Source organism: Athene noctua, chromosome 9, assembly GCF_965140245.1.
Source record: "Athene noctua chromosome 9, bAthNoc1.hap1.1, whole genome shotgun sequence".
NCBI classification, from domain to species: Eukaryota; Metazoa; Chordata; class Aves; order Strigiformes; family Strigidae; genus Athene; species Athene noctua.
The window spans coordinates 4,236,699-4,255,665 of record NC_134045.1 but is presented as its reverse complement, the minus strand read 5'-3'; the positions used below and the strand labels follow the sequence as shown (position 1 = coordinate 4,255,665).

Below are 18,967 nucleotides of genomic sequence, written 5' to 3'. Positions count from 1 at the left end.
ATGTTGCCTTGATGTCCGTCTTCAAAAGTCTCCATGGAATGTCCTGGGGGTGATCTGGGGCTGTGAGCAGCACCCTCTCAACAGCAGCAGGACCCTCCCCTGCCGGGGGTCTCTCCACCCCCCCACAGGCAGGCTGAGCTGACCCTGGCCGGCGGCAGAGTCCCTGCCCCAAGACACAGCCCCTGGGGTGCAGGGACCCTGCTCGGAAGGACAGCCCTGGGCACCCCGGGCTGCACCCCCCTGCAGCTGTCCCTGGGAGAAGGCAGAGCCTTGGCCTGTCCCTCTGAAGGTGCAGCAGAGAATCCCTGCTCTGGAATATGTTGATTTCCTCCTCTACAGCAGGGAAACTGTGAGTGTCCTCCTGAAAAATCCAGTGTCCTCAGCACTTTGCAGAGGAGTTGCTCCTGGGCAGAGCTGTCTCTCTGCAGCGCTGCCACTTGCCATGAGCTTCCTCTGTCCCAGGAGCCCGGCCCAGCTCTGCAGCAGAGGCCCAGCCCAAGACATTTGCTGTGTCCAAGAACCTCAAATACTGAGAGGAAGTTGAAGAAACCTCTTGAGAAGTCAAATTCAGATGTGAACTCTGAAGTTTCAGAGAGCGTTCATGGGTCCCGCTGAGGGCCATCACTGACAAAGCCTCCACAGGGGTTGGTTCGAGCAGAAAACTGGAGGCAGTGATGACAGGTAGGCAAAGGCAATGTAAAAGTGGCTCTGATAATGAGTAAACCTGGGTCACAGAACTGTAGAATCACAGAATATCTCCAGTTGGAAGGGACCCATAAGCATCATCGAGTCCAACTCCCTGCTGCGCGCAGTACTACCTAAAGCTAAACCATATGACTAAGAGCGTTGTCCAGGTGCTCCTTGAACTCTGACGGGCCTGGTGCCGTGACCATTTCCCTGAGGAGCCTGTTCCAGTGACTGACCATCCTCTCAGTGAAGAACCTTTTCCTAACGTCCAGGCTGAATTTCCCCTGACGCAGCTTCATCCCACTTCCCAGAGTCCTACAGCTGGTCACCAGAGAGAGGAGATCAGCACCTCGCCCTCCGCTGCCCCCCGGGAGGAAGTTATAGACTGTGATGAGGTCACCCCTCAGTGATAATGTCACCCCTCAGCAATGAGGTCACCCCTCAGCCTTCTCCAAGTGACCTCAGCCACTCTTCATAAGTCTTGCCCTTGAGACCTTTTACTGTATTGGACACCGTCTCCTGGACACACTCTGATAGTTTGATGTCCTTCGTATATTGGGACACCCAGAACTGCACACAGGATGATTCCTTCCCTGGGAGGGAAGATCCTGTCCCTCACTCATTCCTCAGGGCTCTTCTTGGGGCAGCGTGAGGTGGAGACATGCAATGTCCTGTCAAGGGCAGGACTATGGGATGACACCTCCCAGCCTCCTGGATATGGATGGACAAGGAAGCCATGAAGCCCTGTAACATCCACACTGAAACCCCACCTTGCTCTCATCTGAGCATTTTCCTTCTCTTACTGAGCTGTCCATGAAGGATAAAAGATATCCTTGAACAACCATCACCATCATCCTAGCCACTCTAACACATGTTTGAAGCCCTCCAAGCATCTGGCATCACAGATAAGTAACTATAGCAGAACCACCTCCAGGGACATCTGAATCCATAGTCAAGCAGCGAGACTGCTGATGGATGATGATGATGATGCAGAAATATAGTTGCTTTGCAAAGTTTTACTATGATTAGTAATTGGTGGTGTGTGTGTTAACTAGTGATTAGCCAAACTGTGTTGTACCTGAATGCCTGAAGGATATAAGAAATATAAATATCTATGTGTGTAAACCCACATTTGATGTGCCCCAATTTGGCTGGGACACCTCATGCACATGAATAAATACTTACCCTTGTAATTTTATACTGCACGTCCTAGCCTTTCTCTTCATTTGACACAGGACAGTTGTGAGTTTTCATAACAGTTTGGTGACCCAGTTGGGACACAGACAACACACCTGACCCAGTGTCTCACCACCACCTGGACCCTGATGATCTGCACTGCTGGCTTGTGGGAGAGTTCACTTCAAGATACTCGGGTACAGGGTAGTGAAGTGTGGATCTTGTTTGGTGTTAAGGAGGTGATTTTTGTGATACCAGGAGGGGGACAAAGTATAGTGAAGAGGTCACTGGTGGATGAATTGTTGCAACACTGGAAACCAATTAATGGGATGGCTGCATCATCAAAAGCCCAAGACCCATGTCAGGAAACCCAGCCTTTGGTGACAGGTACCAAAAGTGGCCACATCCTGGTTCTTTTGATGATATTAAGCTGAGTTATTTATGCTAGCAACTGGAGAATTAATTCCCAACACAAAGAAGGACTACTGGGTTTATGACTGGACTATTGGTATATCTGGAATAATGACAGATATCAAAGAGCCTTTTTCCCCCTTTGGAGCGGATAGTAAGTAAAGATGTGCAAAAAAGTGACATTTCAGTATTTATAAATAACAGACAGGAGTGTCCCCTTCAGTATGAATACTGAGTAAAAATCTCTAAGTGAAAATGAAGGATGTTCCCCATTCACCTCCACCTGCCCATCCTACCATTTTTTTTTTTCTGCATTTACTCTGGTTTCTGCTCCAGTTATGGCTACTGCTACTGGTTTGAAAGCACCTCTCCAACAAGGAACTATACAGCTGGGACTATAACCTCTCCAGCTTTCTGTGGGAACAGTCCACAGGCCACTTGCACCCACTGATTTGGTTTTGGGGCAACAACAAGTGGGATGATGCAGAGAAGGTGATACAAACTACATGCAGGTTCTTCCACATTTATAACCCTATGGGCTGATGTGCAGCAGCTATCTGAGGCAGTCATTACTCTGCATGAAAAAAATTAAATCTGGGAAACAAATGGCAGATGGGCCACAGAACCACAGGGCAGAACTCCATGGCCAGCCAATGACCCATATTGGTGCCCCAAATTTACCAGATGATAGAGATACCTGCAAAGAGTGAGAGGAGATTGTTAGTGTCATTAGAAAGGCTGTAAACTGAGCTAAGGTCTGAGGATGTCAGCAAGTAAATACTGAACAGCCCTGTGAATATTATGCCAAACTGGTTAAACAAATGAACATGTTTGGAGGGGTTGACGTGAGAAGTAGGAAAATCGATCTTCTCTTTCTTTGTAGATCAATCAGCCCCAGCTATTAAGAAATAGTTTTTCTGAACGTGTTCCAGGATGATTGGGCAAAGGATTGGACAAAATAGCATTGCTATCTTCACGTTTAATGGAAGAGAGACAGCTGAAGCAAAAAAAAAAAAAAAAAAAAGAAGGAAAACTCGTCTACTGGTAGTGGCATTAAATAATAATCCCAGACTGAGGGGACAGGAGGTTTTCAACGTAAAGGCAGAGGAAGCGATTTTAGGTGCAGAGGACCTCGAGGAAGAGGTTCTGTTGTAATTATCATGGAAAACAAGGCTGTTGGAAATGGGAGTGCCCTGTATGACAAAACAAAGCAAAGCAAAACAAAGCCTCCCCAGAAGACCTCTCTATCCTGTGGCTCGATCTTTCTCTGCTCTGTGCAACAGGGGCAGCTTGATTTCACCCAGGACTGACAGCCAGCAGGGACCTGTGGTGCAGTCACTAGAGGAACCTCTGCATATGAAATATTTTCCCCTTTTTCTTGTGAGAATCCCATCTTAAACCTTTTGACTGATGAACATAATTACTGCTGGTTATGAGATACTGGGGCAACTTTTTATCCCTTAAACCATTCCTAGTTATCCTGCCTCTCAATACCTGTTTGTATTTACTTGGGGAAAGATACAGTGAACATGGACAAGTCTCCCTCAGGGATTTTCTGGGTCCTCCATTATTTTTTCTAAAAAATTTCGTAAAAGATTTGGAGGATGTTGTGTTTAAGAATGGATACATTTTGATGCAATGTGTTGATGATTTATTGGTAGCCAAGGAATTTTGTGTAGCTGACACCCATACCTCACTGTTTTCCTTCCCTGAGAAGGTTTCTTCATGTAACTTACTATTTTTGTAACAGAAATGTAAAATATCTGGGTTGCATTCTCCAACAAGGGGAGTGTGGTTTATCTGAGGACCTTATTAAAGCCATTCAAAATCTTATGAGCCTTTTCAGGAGCTGCCCCTGGAGAGCTGCTTCTGGGAAAATGGGAAAACCCCCGAGACAAACTACTGCTCAAGACGCTGGAGAACCCATCCACTGGGCAACAGACACGGTAAAGGCATTTGAGCTTTTGAAGCAAACATCAGTGACTGCACTTGCTCTGGGATTGCCAGACGAGAGTAAGACATTTACCTTGTTTGTACAGGAAGAAATTTAAACTATCCCAGCCAAAACCCGGTCTGATATCTCAAGGATCCTTTGCTTCTGTCCCTGGGACAGCTGCTGCAGCATTCCCGATTGAACAGAGTGAAAACGTGGTCCTTGGGTCCCCTCTGGTGGTACAAGTGCCACATGGATTTGAAATGCCACCGTCACAGCACCTTCCCCAGGCACTGTCACCACAGTGAACACATCGCTATGCACTGATTCTCTTATCGGCAAAAAACATGAGTTAAACGATGGAATACAGAGAATGTTGCAACTCTAATCCCTCCACCTGGGGAAGAAACACCACGTCACGACTATTCTGCTATGGTCTCTACTCTTATAGATGGTATTTTTGGGGGAGATGGTATGCTCCCGTTTGATATAAAGCAAATGTGTAGATTAATTTTTGATGGGGCAGGGATGATTGTTTTTAAGCAAGAATGGGAGGATAATTGTGCAAGACAGCTAGCACAAGGGTTGGGGCAGATCATCCGCTACACAGCTCTAGCCTGCAGCGATTAATGGGTACAGATCCAACAATGATTACCCCTCAAGCACAAGCACAGGGCCTGCAGGCTCATGAAGTTATGACAACTACTCGTGCGGCTAGAGAAGCCATTCGTACAGCTTCTAGAGTTGTTGCTAAACCATCGCCGTGGTCCACTATAAAGCAAAGTGAAAGCGAGAGCTTTACACAATTTGTGGATCGCCTCCAAGTGGCGGTCGATTCTTTGACCCTGCCTTCAGAAGCAAAAGGTCCGGTTGTTGCAGAATGCTTACACCAACAGTGTAATTCAGCAACGAAAGAGATCTTACGATCATTGCCAGTGGGGTTAAGCATCGCGAGCATGATTAAACATGTCGCGAATGAAGAGCGTTTAGCTCTGATTCAGGTGGCTGTTTGCACTGCAATAGCTAATATAATGGCATGTTTTAGATGTGGCCAGACAGGCATGTTGTAGCAAATTGCCCTCAGTTGAGGGACCTGCCAATAGTGGCACACACCCCCCCCCCCCCCGCGCCAAAATCGACCTAGAGGACCGTGCTGGACCTGTGGAAAGAAAGGACATTTTGTTAAGGAATGTAGATCTAAGATCCAGGGAAACGGGAGGGGGAGAGGGCAGTTGGGCCGCGCACGACCCTCTCCCACTTGGGATATGAGGCGGCCCAACTATGTCAACCCCGGATGGGGCGAGACACTCCCAAATCCATTGCCCCCTCGAGAGGCAATCAATTTTATGGTCCAGCTAACAGTCCAGTCAAGCTTGTCCCTACCTCAGAGACAGCAGGGACTGCACCCTGGGGGCGAGACCCCAGGGTGGCCCTAGCAGTGAAGTGTGATAATCCACCAGTGGTGTGGGGGATATGCTCCCTCCATAATATCTTCAATGATTCTACCATTAGCGTCCGTTTTTTGATTGATAGCAGAGCAGATGTTACAGTTATTCCTGAGACAAATTGGCCCCTGCACTGGGAACTGGAAAATGCCCCTATGGTGGGTGGAGTCGGAGGACTAACTTGAGCTCGGAAGAGCATTCAACTGGTAGCAATAACACTTCACACTGTTAAAGGGCCAGAGAAGACTATCACTCTTTTTCTGTATATGATGTCAGGAGTGACACCTCTACTCGGAAGAGAGGCTTTAGCCCTATTAAAAGCTAGGGTAACAAATTTACCGTAAGGGCCGCTGCTGTATACCCGCTTCCACCAATTAGACTGATGTGGAAATCATCTGATCTGGTGTGGGTTGAGCAGTGGCCCCTGTCAAAGCCTCGAATGGATGCTCTTCTCGAGTTAGTTGACCGTGAATTACAGTGAGGTCATATAGAACCTTCCACTAGCCCATGGAACACCCCAGTTTTTGTAATACCCAAACGAACTGGTGAGGGGTTTCACCTCCTCCATGACCTGCGTGAAGTAAACAAGAGAATTCAACCAGTGGGTCCCGTCCAAATGTTGTTGCCTATGAACTCTATGATACCGGAAGGACAACCTTGTGCTGTCCTTGATATTAAGGACTGTTTCTTTTCGATACCTCTGCATGAGGAAGATAAGGAGCGGTTTGCTTTTTCTGTTGTGTTCCCAAATAGTCAACGCCCCAATTTACGTTTTCAGTGGAAAGTGCTACCTCAAGGAATGATCAACTCGCCCACTATTTGCCAAATTGCAGTGGATCGGGCGCTGGCACCGGTTCAGCGCAGTGACCCGACCATGACTATCATTCAATACATGGACGATATTCTGATTGCTGCGCCATCAGGAAGTCAGGTGGACCAATTAGTGTCAACGGTCTCAGAAACTCTGAAAACAAATGGGTTTGAAATTGCAAGTGCGAAAATTAAGAGGACCATGTGTGAGCTTTTTGCGATTGGGGATCACAAGTTCCTATGTGACTCCCCCTCAATTAAAAATTCGTCGGCACATTAAAACACTCTGTGATACGCAACAGTTAGTAGGGTCCTTGCAATGGCTTCGTAATATTGTTCTGATCCCTCCTGAGATCATGGCCCCTCTGTATGATCTTTTAAAAGGAAAGAATTCATGGGAACAAAAAGCCTTGATGACAGAAGCAATGAACTCTCTTGACTTTATTGAACAACAAGTGTCTTCAAGCACACTTGCTAGATGGAACCCAGGTATACCACTGGATCTGTATGTACACTTCACAGAAGGGGGGGAAGTAGGAGCATTAGCCCAGGATTCCCCTGAAAAAGCTCAACCAATACAATGGATAGTTTTAGGAAAACCATCATGTGCATTCTCTCCAGGAGTTGAGTGCCTTGGTAATCTTATCATGAAAGGCAGAAAACTCGTCCTAAGACATCTAGGTATTGAACCCGCCAGAATATATTTACCCTTTTGCAAACTGCTTTCAATGCAATCTGTGGTGATGTCGGAGTATTTGGCCATAGCTCTTGTTGGATTTGGTGGAGAAGTCCAGTGTGTTACAAAGCCTCCCTGGACTCAAATGTTGGCAACTGTCAACATTGACCTTCTGTGAAAAATCATGGATCGGCCCCAACAGGGACCAACGGTCTTCACAGATGTGTCCTCAGCGACCTCGGCCGCAGTAGCAGTATGGCAATCGGAAAGAGAATGGCGCCGCATTAAAATGACCGATTGCGTTCTTTCAGTCCAGCAGTTAGAAGCGATGGCCATAGTACTAGTGTGTGGACTGTTCCCAATGGAACATCTTAACATAGTGACTGACTCTGTTTGTGGCCAAACTTTGCCTGGCTATGTCAGGACCCGTCGTATCGACATCTACAGTAGCACTGATGTTAGAAGAAGCACTTTTTCCTGAAAGGGTACCATATCAGTCATCCATGTCAATAGCCATAACCCAATTAAAGGGTTTTTTTCAAATTGGTAATGATAAAGTGGACGCCGCTGCAAAAGGATTGTGGACGCTAAGAGATGCTCGCCAGTTACATGAGTCCCTCCATATTGGAGCTAAAGCGCTAGCAAAGCAGTGTGGGATTTCAGTTGCTGATGCGAAACACATAGTAGCTACATGTCCTTACTGTCAAAAAATGCCATTATGGTCCAGTGCAGTTAACCCTAGAGGTCTTAAAGCTTCCAAAGTGTGGCAGATGGATTTTACACTTTGTCAACTGCTAAAACCGCGAGCGTGGCTAGCAGTAACTGTAGATACATACAGCGGAGTGATCGTGGCCACACATTTTAAAACTGATTCCAAGGCGACGGTCCAGCATTGCCTGATGGCCATGGTGTGGCTTGGTGTTCCTAATCAGATCAAAACGGATAATGGTCCGAGTTTTGTTTCTAAATTAGTTCAAACATTTGCTTCAAAATGGGGAATTACTTTAATACACGGTATTCCGTATAACAGTACAGGACAAGCTATAGTAGAACGAGCAATCAGACTCTGAAATCTAAATTAGAGGTATTGGCGAAAACAGAAGGTTTTACCAATGCCATCCCTTCAGGAGATCAAGCACGTCTTTTGTCAACCGCGCTGTTAGAATTAAATCAATTTCCTAGGGGGGAAGAGGTAAATAGCCCCACCCAAAAACACTAGGCCATTCGAGCATTAGAAGAAGGTCCATTGGTTACAATTAGAAATGAGTTGGGAGAATGGGAACAAGGGTGGAGATCAGTTTTAACAGGGCGAGGGTGCGCCGCTGTTAGAAAAGATGGTAGTTAAGTGGTGTCCGCTTCAATCAATTAAACCGGATTTTCAGAATAAAACTAATGAAAAATGTGAGGTTTTGTTCACAGGATCATATCGTTGGACACCTCCGTAATCTGCATGTTCCGGTAACAAGAGAAGATGATAAGCTGGCAAATACCTCGCATACCCCTAGAGGTTCTGCACCTGTGGTATTTAAACAATGGAGAAGTGATCCCTGGTGATGTTTTTGTGTGATTTTATTTTTGGGGTTTGTGATACTATCTAGTGGTTTGTATGAATATCAACCATGGGAATGGGCGTTAGCAAGGTGGGAGGATCAGAAGATAGTACAAAGAATTGTCACCCCGGGGCCTTCTAGTTTTTAAGCACATCTGTGTGAATTAGCCCCCATAACCCCTTGACTGAATCAGAAAATGCACTATATGTGTCCCAGTTCTAACCCTGGCAAATTCTACTGTAATGTTCCTAATTAGTATTACTGTTCTTACTGGGGTTGTGAGAAAATGATATGGGATGAACCATTGGTAGAACTTGGGGTCTTGGATACTGGGAATCTGGCACAGATAGGGGGGGGCCTGTTCTTTATTAAAAAAAACAGGAGGTAAAGGGTGGTGCAGTAATTGGTTTTAATGATGTAATTAAAAATGATTAGCATGGAAGAGAAAATTGGCTGATCCTCACCTTTGTTTCAGTCACTCCCTTGCTAACTAAATAAATAGTCCCCTTAAGTGAACTGAATACGAAATTTCATCCTTTGCTTGGCAAGCCATTTTATGATATGTTAGATGCTGTTTTCAGGTTACTGAATTAATCGAACCCAAATTTTACAAGTTCCTGCTGGTTATGCTATGATGTGTATTCCTCCTTTTGTGAGGATGTTGTCCTCAATGTCCTTTTCAATTACTCGTTAGATATCAGCCCAATCCAATGTAGGTGGGACACACCGCAAAGAGGAATTACTTTAGATGAAATCAGAGGCCAAGGTGTGTGTTTTGGTAATATCATGCTGGCAAATTGGGATAGTGCTGTTTGTACAAAGGTCATTGCAGTCGATGGAGGTTGCAGACCGGCGATTCTGTCTGTATTTGGAATGTGGGTTTGCCATCAATTGGGGGTAATCCCCTGTGTGTCTCTTAAGATTTTTAATGATGTTATTGATTTTTGTGTGTAAGTTCTAGCTGTTCCCAAGGTCCTGTATTATCCTGAAGAAGGGATGTATTATCATTGGGGAGAAGTTAACAACAGACTTCAAAAAAGAGAAATACTGACAGCTGTAATGATAGTGATGCTGTTTGGACTGGGAGTGGCCGGCATGGCCATGGGAGTGACTTCTTTGGTGACCCAGCAATGAGGCCTGTCTCAACTGCAAACTACCATCGATGAAGACCTACAAAAAATTTAAAATTCTATGATCTTTTTGGAACAATCTCTTTCTTCACTTTTAGAAGTTGTTTTATAACATTGTTTTTGATTTTTATTTATTAGTTGTCTGATGGGCCTTATGTTTGTAGTAGTAAAATTGTAATATGTTTCTTTTTAACAGAATTTTTATATTGTAGAATTTTTGTATTTTAGTTTATTTAGTTAAGCATGGGGAGGGGGGAAATGTAGGTAGTTAAAGTTTGCTGGTTGGAAGATGTCGCGCTTATGGAAATGTAGGACCCCTCTCCAGATAGCCAATTGCGTTACAGTGCTTAGCTTATGACGTAAGTGGACGGAAGTGATGCTGCAAACCTAAGCTATATAATGCTGTGTTAGTTATCAATAAACGCCATTTGCCATCCAACACATTGGTGTTTGTGAGCTGATGGCCTGAGCAGCCTGGGATTGGTCGCCGTGCTGTTCCTGAACCAGGTTGCCATGCCTCCAAAGGCAACACTCCTGCCCCCATCTTCACAGAATCACAGAATTGTTGTGATAAGGTATTAGCTGTCTTTTTCTACCTGCCAGTCCACAGAAATGTGGTGCTCAGATCACCGCTAACCCTTGCAGGAGGTTAAGACCTTCACGAGAACAAAAGCACAGACACCAATATGATGGTTGCTACTTGCTCAACTTATTAGCTGTGCAATTGCCTTATATATGCTCCTTAAAGGGATCCACCTTAAGCATGGCTGTGTTTTGGTAACATTCTTCTTCGGCATGTTTGATCGGTTCCCTATTCTTCCCGTACATTGTGAGGTCTTCCGAGCACCTCTCCCAACTCTTCTCCCTCCCCATGCTATATAGCTATATTTGTAATAATTGAAGTGCTTGTTGTTCTATTTCTTCATATGTAGGGTTTTTTACTCTGTTCCCCTTTTCCTTTGCTTTCTCTTCGTTCTTTTCATGTATTCACCACAGCTGCTGCATGCATGCATGCTTCTCTGTAGTGCTTGCCCATACATTGGGTCTGGGCAAGATGGTTCGTCTAGCAAAAGATCCAAGTAGCCAAAGCCCACAGAAAATCTGCAAAAACTTTTAAGAAGAAATGGTTATTTCAGGTTTTATACATCGTGCAGGTATCCATTTAATTAAACCATCCTTTTCCACTGCTGCGTACCCATGCCCAGCGACCAGCCCGATTCCCACGCTATTGCTCCCAGTCCTTGATCTGAACCAAAGAATAGTTTTTTGTCTCCTGGGTTGGCATAAAGTGTTTCCACAGGGGAGGTGTGGACTCGTCGCCTCTACAAAATGATTTAAAGCATAAAGGGCGCAGGACAAAAGAGTCTGCTGTCCGTCTATGAGTATTGTCCCCTTATGACCTTCCCCCTCCCCAAGCTGTTGTAGTTCTGCTTTTAGGGTGCGATGCGCACGTTCCACTATTGCTTGCCGTTTTGCTCTTTATGATTGGTCCTGGCGTGGTATCCATGCGCTGTTCTCCTGCTGGGCAAACATCTTGCTTTCCACAGTACAGCTTTCTGACCTTTTGCTACGTACACTGTTTGTCAGCCCCTTGGCTTTGCAGGTGTTCTTCACACCAGCTACAGGCTGTTGTTACAGTGAGGCCATTCAGTCTGGATCGCTCATAACATGTCTGTTGTTTTTTAACCAGTCCACAAATCCCTCTTTTGGTTTTGAGCGATCCAGACGCCTTTTATTGTTCAGTCCATCGTTTTCATAAAACACTTCCACACACAGCTTAACATCACGAAAAGATTACAATGACAATTAAAATGGTTATTCCATATAAAACTAAATTCTTTAACCATCTAGTAATTGGTAACCTTTTAGCTGAATCATTATTAAATATTCTTTCTTCTTCGAGATGTAAACCTATCATGTAAGCATCACTACAAAACCAAGTGTCATTTACTGGTACTGATGAAGGAGTCATGTTGTGCCATCCTAGCCTATATACATCCCCAGGCCTGACCTCGCATGCTATTCCCAGCTACTGGGGGAAGAGAGCCTCTCAGCTCTAACTCCAATCAAACAGGTCTGAGATGGGTCGGCAGCAGTTGCTAAGCCCGGGCAAAATGCCTACTGTCCTGATTGATCTTTCCCTGCCACCTTGGCACAACTCAGCAGTTTCTTATCTATCTTCTGAGGCCTGTTCTTCATCAAAGCTTAGCTGTTTATCAGGAGCTGTGTAAGGCCGATGCCTCCCAGATCTCGTCTTTCTCTGTTTTGCTGCGGCACCTGCAAGGCTTGTTTGGGAGCTGTATCAATTAAGGATTAGATAAACTTCAAAACACAGCATACTTAGAATAGTTCCACAGAAGGCTAAAACAATGCAGCAGTTACAATTACTAGTTAAAAAGAGTAGGCTAATTTCACTACCTATAAATAAGGGATATGACTAAATACTACAAAATAAACAGTAAGGAAAATACGGAATAGCACACTTAATTAATAGGAGTACTAACATTCAGATCCGCAATTGCTAGGGAACCCTGGATACAGCGAGAATTCAGAGTGCCCTTCCTCACAAACTGAAAATCCTACGTGATGCGTCCATCCGTAGGTGAGGCATCCAACATCGCTGCAAGCAGGTCCGGCCTCTAAATCAACAGGCCAAAATAACTGGCACTTTTCTTTGAGCGGAAACATCTGATTTCATCCTCCTGTTGGGTTCCAGCCCGAGCCTGGCCACCACTCCAGGGGGAAAACCAAGGGAGTTTCTAAATAAGGTTAAACACTTGAGCTCTTAATTCTTAATATTACTAAACAAAGAAAGTGGAATACACACATTCTTACAGCATCTTATCCTTATTAATAACTATATCTAAACTACATTTTGCACAAGTGACTAGTAAGCCTATGTATTTCATTAAGGAGTTGCAATTACTGTTAGCATTTTCTCTTAAAAGAATTGGCAACTGTAGTGTAGTTTGTCCTGTTGCAGTAGCAAACATTACCCAGACATTCTGCTTAAATGATCAGTTGAGGAGATAGAAAACAGTTGGTACAGGGGCACCCACAGCACCCACAGCTGGATCCTGAGTGCTGGCTGCCTCTCACCCTCAGGTGTAGTTGCACACACCTTGCTGGTAATCACCAGGGACTCTGACCTGTGAAGACACAAGCATAACCTCTTCCCCAGGTTATTAAAGAAAATGGTCCTTCTCACTTACTACTTGATAAGTTTTTTGTTAACACTTGAGCCTTACTCTGTACTTCTGGTTTATCTGGTATCTGTAATATGACACAATGTTGGTGGCACCTGTGATACAGGTGAATGTTTAAAAGGTTCATGACATACAATGCCTTATTTAGCCTTTCATGAGGTGTAGATTGATACTGTGCATCTCCCCTTCTTTATTGTTGTAACAGGCGCTTTAGCTTTAGTGAGAGTACATTTTACTAGAAGTCAGTCTTGTGTCACTGTCTGAGCCCAAAATATTTAAGGGGACCTGCTGATCCAAATCCTGAGTAATTGCAGCTTCTTGGTATGCTATTGGGGAAGCCGCAGTAAAATAAGCAAGCTGAACAATTTTTGACGCTTTTGTTACAGAACACAGGGGTACAGACCATAATTTTGATTTTTCTCTTCATAACCAGCATCTATGACCCATGTAAGATTGTAGATGATCTTTTGACAATATTTTCATTAGGCAGATGGTACAGAGGTGCACTCTCCCCGCAGAGCACGCACCTAAATTCAAGACAACAATCAACACAGAATGACTGCCCCCTGCTAGAGGAGGTATTTTACCTGTAACTCTGAGAACACTGAGCCCGAACAAACCGCCGCACCGATGCCCCAGCGGGCGGGCACTAGGACCCTGCACACACACACACACAAACACACAGGCACACACACACGGGCACACACACACACACACACGGGCACACAATATCACACAATCACACAACTACACAAAGGAGCTCCTGACAGTTAATACTGACACAACATAAAGTGACAGATATTACCAATACGAGGACTCCATTAAGAACATATAAAGCCAGTGCTGCATGACAGCGTCAGCACCTTCTCGGTGAAAAAACCTGCTGCTTTTGTCGGGGTGGGGGGGGGGTGCGGGGGGCCGGGCCGAGCGCGGTGCCGGGTTCATCCGCAGGCGGCCGCTCCGTGGCGCAGGGGGCTCGGGGAGGCCCCGGGCCGCCGTTGCCATCTCCATACTGCGCGCCCCGACCGCTGCTGGACCCCGCGGACTCCTCCGTCTGAGTAGTCTCCTCTGAGAAGCGTTGCAGTCCCCTATGTGCATCCTTAGATGCATGTTGTTCGGCTTGGGAGGCTTTCGTCAAAGCATTTGCCTTATCCCAAGTCACCAAGTGCTCTGGATTTCCCAATTTTTCCTGCTCTGTTAAATCAGCTTTTATTAGAGGCCAGAGCTCTGACTTCCTACAATCCATCGGCTTGGCCAAAATGCCGAGCTTTAATAATCTTTGTAGCATAGCTCTTAAAGCGCTCGACTTCATGGAAGTCTTATGCTGTCTTCCCCATATTTTAAATACCTTGATTGTGGCCTCCATGGCGCGCCGTGGAGTCTCCTGTCCTGCGTGGAGCTCCGTCACCTCCTGCTGTGTACCGCCGACCGTCACCGTCCGTACACCGAAATCACCACTGCCATCACGTCGGGGTCACCATTTGTTGTGGTAAGGGATTAGCTGTCTTTTTCTACCTGCCAATCCACAGAAATGTGGCGCTCAGATCACCGCTAACCCTTGCAGGAGGTTAAGACTTTCGTGGGAACAAAAGCACAGACACCAATATGATGGTTGCTACTGGTTCCACTTACTAGCTGCGCAATTGTTTTATATATGCTCCTTAAAGGGATCCACCTTAAGCATGGCTGTGTTTTGGTAACATTCTTCTTTGGCATGTTTGATTGGTTCCCTATTCCTCCCGTATATCGCGAGGTCTTCCAAGCACCTCTCCCTACACAGAATCACCTTGGTTGGAAAAGACCTTGCAGCTCCTCCAGTCCAACCATGAACCTCACCCTGACCGTTCCCAACCCCACCAGATCCCTCAGGGCTGGGTCAGCCCGACTCTTCAACCCCTCCAGGGATGGGGACTCCCCCCTGCCCTGGGCAGCCCATTCCAACGCCCAACAGCCCCTTCTGCACAGAAATCCTTCCTCAGAGCCAGCCTGACCCTGCCCTGGGCAGCTTGAGGCCATTCCCTCGGGGCCTGGCGCTGGGGCCTTGGTTCAAGAGACTCATCCCCATCCCTCCTGCTGTGAAGGTTGTTGGGGTCCCCTGACAGCCATTCCTGCTTGGGGCCCTTCTACCCCTTGGCCCATCCTGACAGGGGCTGTCAGGACCCTGTGGCTTTGCCCATCCCTGATCACAGGGTTTCCCCTCCAGGGCTGTTTCTCCCCCAACACATGCAGGGGCCAGGCTGTGGGGATGGGGACCAGAGCTCTGACCCCCACAGGGATACAGAAGCAGGCAGTGAGGAGCCAGGAGCAGCCAGCCCCAAGCCTGGGTGAGGGGCACCAGCACTCACCTCATCCAAGGACAGATGGGGGACAGAGGAGCTGCAGGTGATGTCCAGTGAGCACACAAAGCAGCAACCAAACAGCCCTGCAGCTGACCATGCTGTCAGGGGGGCAGCTCTTGTGCTGGTGGGGGCCCAGGGGTCACCCTGCAGAAGAGGTGCTGCACCCACAGCAGAGCCCAGTGGGGTCAGGTGACCAGGGCTGCATGTGGCTGTTGCTGAGGAAAACCCCACTGCAGGTAGTAGTTGTTGCTGCTTGCCTGGGTGGGGTATTGCTGGGGGCTGTGCAGGGCAGCAGCACATGGGGTGTTGGGAGGGGGTGTCCACATATGCCTCCCCCTGGGCTGGACAGTGCTGAATGGCACAGGGAGCTGCCCTGGGCAGGTTCCCCCCTTCTCCGGGGGTGATTTCTGGGCACAGGGCTGACCCTGCTGGGGATCTACTCCTCTGCACAGGGGCTGCGGAGTAGGCACAGCTGGGCCAAGCTGAGCTGGGTGATGTTACCACAGGGCCTGTGTCCCTGTGCCTGTGGGAGCCCCAGCCCAGACTCATTTGGGTGGGCAGGCATTGCTGCCACAATCTGTGTGACATGACCCTCAGCTGTGTGAAGGCTGCAACAGCAGGTTTGTAGGATGCTGTAGTACACAAGGATGCAGAGGCTTTGTTTACGTGAATTTATTACAAGTTACTACAAATCCTGATGAGTAAAGCAAGTACATACTTATGATCACTCACCTATAGGCACACCTGTATGTATTATCTGAGATGTTACCAGCATGACACTTGCCAAACTGTTGCCAGGAGCGGGGACAATGGAAAAGCCTTCACAGAATCACAGCATCATCTCAGTTGGAAACGCCCTTGAAGATCGAGTCCAACCATTAACTCACATGGACTGTTCTCAACTCCACCAGATCCCTCAGCACTGGGTCAAAATGATGTCACAGATGATCCACATCACGGAGACAGGAGTCAGCCAGGCATCCCTGGCAAGGGTCCATCTGTGTGGGAGATCTGTGCAGAGCAGCTCGAGCAGAGCAGCTCATCTTGGGTAGGTACCGTGTTACTTTCAAACCTTGTGTAGACACATTACGTGGGTGTAGGACACCCCTTGACAGAGCAGCCATAGCTGGAAGCTCAGCTCGCTGTTGTCTGGGTTTCTGTGCTCACTGCCATGGCGGTTTGCAAGTCCGGGCTCACAAGGGCTGTGTAGGGAGCTCCCACAGCCCCGCCAAACAAAGCCCCTCCCAGGCAGTTTATGCCTCACATTTGAGGGGCTGGGAGCTGTGAAGGGAGTTCAGGGAAGGGGGACTGAGAGCTGCTGGGGTCTGACCCAGTGGTAGCCCTAGTGCTGCTCCCTGCTGTTTTGTGCTGTGCTGAAATGCACCTCGCTTAGTGGAGGAGTTTGAGCAAGATGCTCTTTCTCACCTGACCTTCTGGGGACAACTTTGACTCTTGTGCCTCGATAGACACTGCAGCTACTGATGCTCTGGATGAGAGATGCTCCAGGTATTTGAAGTTCCAAGTTATTTCAGCTCCTGCTCCAAACTGCAGCTCTGGCTACTGCACAGTTGGGATATGAGATACTCTACCTCTGCCTAATAGACACTACAGCTATACTGCAGCTCCAGCAGATGGATGTTTGGGCTTCTCTGAGTTTCAGGTAATTCCAGCTTTTGCTCCTGGACACTCTAAACACGAGGTGCTCCTTCTTGTTACCGCTCTGACTGATGGACACTTGTGCTTAAAATAACTTCAGCTCCAGACAGTTGATGTTCCAGCTCAGGTTATTTGAAGCCCTGATGAGTTACTTTAGCTCCAGCTACTGCCCAGGCTGGAGAAGAGTTGCTCCTGCTGCTTCCAACTCTGCACTGTAGAAACTCCTTCTTGTTGTCAGCTAACACACACTCCACCTAATGACAGCTCCTTCTTGTTAAAACCTAATTAAAGCAGTGTGGGCTTCTAGCAAAGTTGTAAATCAATAATCTTCATAACCTGAATATTAACTGTTGAAATTGTACATTGTCTAAATATTATTTAATAACCATTCCAGTGTTTGTACAAACATTGGGGAAAAAAGTGCCTTTCACCTTAGAGGCTGAGGGAGGCATACCAGCCTCCCTGACTTCAGGGACCAATGTGACTGTGGGGATCCACACACCCTGCCCACCTTGCCCCCCAAAGCCCTCCCATTCCCCTCCCACCTGCCCAAAGTTTCCCAGAGCCTCTGTTTTGGGGACTGAAAACTGCCAACTAAACCTCCATTTCCAAGGCCTCAAAATGCATTACTTACATCTTTTTCTAAGCTTCAGAAATGCAGCACTGTTTTTGAGCCCCAGAAACACAAGACTTAGTTTTCCAGCCTGAAAAATAAAAGGCAATCTCTGTTTTCAAGCTCTGAAAACACAGAACTTGACTTAATGGGTTTATGAGCTTCAGAAATGCTGAAATCCTGCTCTGGTTTTGAGCCACAAAAACGCAGAACTCTGTCTCCATTTGTGGGGTTGAAAACTGAATTTCTGTTTTCCAGCTGTGTGGCTGATGTGTTGTCACTGAGTGGGGGGGACCGTAGCCCACCCACAGCCCTGGGGTCCCACACCCAGTTTCAGGGAGTGCTTCAGAACTGGGGTGGGGGCACCCTCCCTGCAGGAAGAACTTGGCCTCACGTCGCTGTGGGTAACACCAGCATGGGCAAGAGGTATTTCAGACCACCCGCACCATCTCCCACGTACCCCAAATCCCACCGTGAGGCACAGCAGCCACAAGCCCCAGTGAGGGATGGCTCCCAAGAAGCTTGGGAAGTCCCCCCAACTCCTCCAAAGGGTCACCCCCGCACCCCAACTCTCCCAGCAGTGACCTGGCTCGGAGCAGCAGCAGCCGGGGCCTCTCCCCGCTTGTGGAGGCACCGGGACCGGGCCGGGAGCAGCCGAGACCGTGCTGCTGCCCCCGCTGGACGCGGCCGCAACCCCACCACGAGTGAGCCCGGGACAGCACCCCCCACCCCCCGCCCGGGACACGGCTCCAGTCTTCCCCCACTCGGTTCTTGCCCAGGGGGGCCCACCCGCGCCAGACAGGGGCTCCCGCCGGGATCGACCCGCGGACAACGGGGACCTCGCGGCCCCACTCGCGGCGCGGCGGGACAAGCTGAAGACAGCGCGAAACAGCGTCTCCCTGACGGGGGGCCGTGGGGTACCTCTGCCCACCCGCCGTGCGGCGCTGGCGGGTGCCGGGGACGCGGGCACATAGCCGGGCGGGAGCGGGCCCGCGGCCCGAGCACCGGGAACGGCAGCCACGCCGGCTGCGGCCCCTGCACCACCGCGGGACCCGCTCTCTGCGCCTACCTACAGCTATGTACCTATAGAATAGACATCTAATATACATTTCTATCTTATAGATTTATACTTCCGTATTCCCGTTAATATAACGCACACATGCGGTACCTGTTGTAAGCAAATGTACAGCTACTTCCGCCTGAGCGCTTCCTAGTTCAGGAGGGGGCGGACAGCCAATCACGGAGCTGACAGCAGTCACGAGGCCAGGAGATGGCGGCTCCCACGGAGGAATGACAGCCGCTTCTTACAAAATGGCGGCGCCCTCTCATAAAGGC

The 18,967-nt window shown here is 47.9% G+C and overlaps 1 long non-coding RNA gene across 1 annotated transcript; it reads right to left on the bottom strand.

Annotated features, from left to right (window-relative positions):
* Positions 1-14,000: 14,000 nt before the first annotated feature.
* On the bottom strand, positions 14,001-18,832 carry LOC141963855 (uncharacterized). Its single transcript, XR_012634221.1, has 3 exons — positions 18,801-18,832; positions 17,654-17,723; positions 14,001-14,539 (listed from the first exon to the last, which is right to left on the bottom strand). It is a non-coding gene; the product is annotated as an uncharacterized LOC141963855 (long non-coding RNA).
* Positions 18,833-18,967: the final 135 nt, after the last annotated feature.